The sequence below is a fragment of the Hydra vulgaris genome, chromosome 08, assembly GCF_038396675.1.
Source record: "Hydra vulgaris chromosome 08, alternate assembly HydraT2T_AEP".
Lineage (NCBI taxonomy): Eukaryota > Metazoa > Cnidaria > Hydrozoa > Anthoathecata > Hydridae > Hydra > Hydra vulgaris.
The window spans coordinates 42,688,831-42,693,732 of record NC_088927.1 but is presented as its reverse complement, the minus strand read 5'-3'; the positions used below and the strand labels follow the sequence as shown (position 1 = coordinate 42,693,732).

At 33.3% G+C, this 4,902-nt stretch overlaps 1 pseudogene; it reads right to left on the bottom strand.

Annotated features, from left to right (window-relative positions):
* Positions 1 to 792: 792 nt before the first annotated feature.
* LOC136083311 (zinc finger BED domain-containing protein 5-like) lies at positions 793 to 2,784 on the bottom strand (annotated as a pseudogene).
* Between the last annotated feature and the right edge of the window lie 2,118 nt (positions 2,785 to 4,902).

Sequence of the window (4,902 nt, the reverse complement as noted above, 5' to 3'; positions counted from 1 at the left end):
GGTATTGACTGACACACCAACAAGAAATGAACTAGTTGATAGTTTATCAGAATGTAAAAGAAAAAAAGAAGATAAAGATGAGAAAAAAATAAAAAGTTACCCCCTCAGACATCAACGTAATTTTCACTCAATTTAAACATCAATCAACTTGTTGAACAAAGTTACAAATGCATTTAGAATGATATTTTATTTTTGTTAAACATAAATAAATGTTGTGTATTGTTATGTTTTATAAGGAGTAGAATAAACAATAAAATAATGCTTAAAATTAATTGTTTCTATTTTTGTCCCATTTCACCCCAACCAATTTGTCCCATTTCACCCCAACATGGGGTGACCTGGGGCAAACAGGGTCACTTTAAAAAATCAAGCCCTTGAACTTAATTTGATGGTTAAATAATGGGTTTTGCAATAAATTAACATGACAATTCATTGAACTATAGTTATAAACCAATTTGTATGGTTTTTGTGGAAAATTTAAAGCGCAGCACGCAAGCAAATTTTTTTTTCCCATCTCACCCCGTTCTCCCCTACAGGAATTATTTTCATAGTGAAAAACTGAACATAGGTAAAGTTTTATGTTTAATTACAAAACAATATGTAATTACATTTTGTTCAAAATAGATTTCAAATTATATTTAAATTACAAGTAAATGAATTTTGTTTTTATGATATACATTTATATTTACTTTTCTGTATCTATTCACATATTTATGTTGCATATATATGTGAAAATTTGAAAAGCATGACGTATTATGGATAACAGTCTCATTTACAATACACTGCAAATGACTACATTCCTACAATATTCTTGCGACAGTATGTGCACAAAATGTCAATGTCAGTTGGTTAAGCTTGTTTTTGTTTCACCAGATCAGAATTTCTTGGGGCAGTCTTTGCAAGAGCACAACGAAGGTCATCTTCTGCATTAAGTCTATTTCTGTATTTAGACTTGATAACAAACAGGCTGGAAAACCCTGTTTCGTAAAGATATGTTGTTGGAAATGGAAGAAGAAGGCGCAACACAATCCCAGACAGAGCAGGATATGGTTGCAAACACTTGATCCAAAACTGTGTAACTGACATTAAAGAGAAATCTTTTTTCGCTGCATCGCTATTTATGAGTTCAATAAACTCTACCTGCGATGTCTCAGGAACATCTTTAACTCTAACTGTGAATGGATTTCTGGCAAGTGCAAACGGGATATTTAACGAGATATTAGGTAGATTTGGAAAGTATGATTAAATTTCGTCCGCAATCATGTGCAAATGTTCTTTCACAGAAATTATCATTGTATTTCGTTTGTCAGGCTCAATGCCATTTTCCGCATAGAAAGCAGATAAGGTTGGTAACATGTAAATTTTATTTTCATTCAATTTTGTTTGCCAAAGCTGAAGTTTCATTTGAAAGTATCGGATTTTTTCTGACAAATTAAGGCGTGTTGCATTTGGTCCTTGCAGTGATAAATTTAACTCATTCAAGATGGCAAAAATGTCAACAAGATAGGCAATTTTCTGTAATTCACTTTCATCGCTATAAAGTCCTTCAAATTGCAGTTTTGCTTTCTGATTAAAAAAAATGTTTTAGTTCATCACAAAGATAAAAAACACGCTTTAGAACTTTTCCTCTTGACAACCATTTCACTTTAGTGTAAAATAGCAGAACATTGTTAGTCGCATCCAACTCATTACAAAGTTTTGAAAATAGTCGACTATTTAAAGCACTCGCTTTCGCGAAATTGACAGAACTAATGACGCTTTTCATTACTTCTTGTAACTCTTGTGGCAGTGTTTTTGTTGTTAATAGTTATTGATGAATCATGCAGTGAGTTCCAATGATATTTGGTGACTCATTCTGTACCAAACGTTGAAATCCAGACTAACATCCTAGCATACTTGGAGCACCATCTGTGCTGACACCACAAATATCTTCCCAAAAGATATTATAACTTTTCAGAAATGAACTATGATAACTTTGTCAAATACATCACGTGCAGTAGTAGTTTCAAAAGATTTGCAAAAGAGTAACTCGTCTTTAAAATCGCCATCATTTATATACCTCACGTAAAGTAGTAATTGTGAACAATTAGCAACGTCTGTGGATACATCAAATGGGTTGCTAAATATTGGAAGTGGAGCAGATTTAATTTCCTGGAATATCTGATCAGTAATATCATCAGACATGTCAGCTATTCTCCTGTGAACAGAATCATTTGACAAGGAAATTGCATTCAGTTTGTAATATGTTCGGTTCCAATCATAACTCTAACAATGTCTTTGGCTACTGGCAAGAGCAACTTTTCGGCAATGTTGTGATTCTTCATAGCTCTGGCGATTCTGAGAGATACTAAATAAGAAGCTTCAACAGCCGATATGTTTTGTTTATTATACTTGCCACTAGAGTCAATTCTGGCTTTCTTGACTCCCTCAGCTTTACATCTAAAATACTACATGTCCTTATCGGCATAGCTCAGATGCTTGCTATCAAAATGACGTTTCAGTTTGTTCGGCTTCATAGATTCCGCTAATAGAACTTCATAACGAATAACACACTAGAGTTTCTCCATTCCTGCTGTAACTATAGAAGTAAAACCATGCCGTAAAAAATCATTATTATATTTTCTTTTCTTAACGTTCATTTCTTCGAGATCCATTTTCATGGGATTTTCTATAATGCAAATATGAAGGGCTCAGTGGAAAAATTACTTAAGTTTTCAAAAATAAGTTAAGACCGGTATATTATTTGATTACCTCCCCTAAACCATCCCTGTAAATTTGGGCCATGGAAAAAGTTCTTAAGTGCTGATCTTTAGGGAAAAAAGTTCTTAACTGTTACCACCCAATCACAAAATTACTGCCAGCCAATAAGAATGCACCAAAGAGTCACACCCTTCCTGTTACTTTCAACAACAATGGCTGACACCGTAGTTGAGAAAAGTGAAAACAAAACTGGGAAAAAAAGAAAATCTACACCAAATAAATGGTCAAAGACTGCAATAAAGCGTGCCAAAGCTTCAGGTATGTTGTTTATTGAGTAATCATAATAATGAAATTAAAGATAGCTATGTATACTAACTTATATTTAAAAAAAAAATTACTTTACTTTAAATCATGCCATGAGGCATGATGCTATAATTTCGGCTTCCATGCTGTACAGACTGTACTCAGTACTGTTATCACTGCAGAATTTAGGCGATTTGAGGACTTTATTATTAATATTATGTAAAATCTAGATCTAGCCTGTTTTAAATTATACGTATATTAGCCTTAGTTATTTATTTCTATTGAATTAAACAGTTTTCAGTTCTATTTTTAAATAGTAGGCCCTATCTTAATTTGATTTTTTTTTAAATTTATAGTTTATAGATCTACTTACTAGATTTAGTATAAGCCTATCTATACTATTAGTATTACGCTCTCTTTACCTCACTCATTTTATGTTGTAGCCTAATGTAAAATGTAAACTTTATATTTGCAGGCAATGCGCACAAAAACCACGTGGGAAAGGATGTTGATGAAAGGAGCCAGCACTATGTGGACTGCAGGTGCAAATGCCTAGAGAAGTTTAACGATGGAGAAAAGAGTAATATTTTAAAAGAATTTAATGAGCTTGCCGAACATGAGAAACAAAACATTTATTTAAGGGGTTGCATTTCTGTAAAAGAAGAAAACACTATTAGGCGAAAACAGAGTCAGGCAGTTCCCAAAACATTCCGTAGCAGCTACAGCTACACAATAAAAGAAACTGGCTCTCCTATACCTGTGTGCAAAAATGCTTTTTGTGCTCTGCACGGTATTAAGGAATCACGCCTGAAAAAAAAAGTCCTTGACTTTGAAGAAACCCTACAAGACTTAAGAGGAAAGCATGGCCATCACAAAAAACTTAATGATGAGATTCGTCAAGCAATCCGTCAACATATTTCTTCATTTCCTGCAGGAGAAAGCCACTATTCTCGAGCAGACAATAGAAAAAGGATCTACCTAACCTCTGACCTTAACATTTCTGAGATGTTTAGGTTGTTTTTGGAACAACACTCAGACATGAAAACTATCGCCAAAGAATGGATCTACAGAGATATTTTCAACTATGAATTTAATATTAGTTTTGGGTTTCCACGCACAGATGTGTGTGACAGATGTGAAAAATTTAATGCTGATGTTAAATCTGTCACTGTCAACATAAATAATGATTTGGTGTTAAAACTGAGAACTGAACATGAAGTTCACAAAAGAATAGGAGAGGCCTTCGACGAGCAGATAAGAGAGGACAAGCATCTTGCTCTTTCTACTGATGATACTCAAGTCATAGCTATGGATTTTCAAAAGAAGCTGCTTCTACCTTTTGCGATTAATTATACAAAGATCAGGTTCTAATTTTGTTTCAAGAACTATAAGTACTTTATACGACTCCTTACCATTTTTTATTGAGCAACTTAAAAGGTTTTTTGATACAAGTAAATTAAGAAACTCACTTTCATGTAATTTTTCGAGCCGATTTCCAAAATGTTTTAATACTTCTTCGTAAATACTTTACGTATCTGCTCTTTTTTTTCTTTTATGGATGTCGTTTATGGCATTCATTAAGATTTTTGAGTGTTCCATTCTCAAGTTTACTTGTGGTTCGGCAAAATCTAGTAAAAAGCTTTCAAAATCATTTAGATAACTAATAGTCTCTGTTTGATTTGGATTATTGTTGTTCTTAGTTTTACTTTCTTGTAATAAAAGATCCTTCGTAAATTTAGCTGCCATCTTTTTCTTTTACAACACATATCGGTACAGGAAAGTGCGAAAAACAAAAAACAAATTATAAACATTGAAAACGAAATCCAACGGGAGCGACAAAACGCAAACCCGAATTTAGAAAGCATCAAAGAAAAACGCGATGCTCTTTTCTTGCTCCAG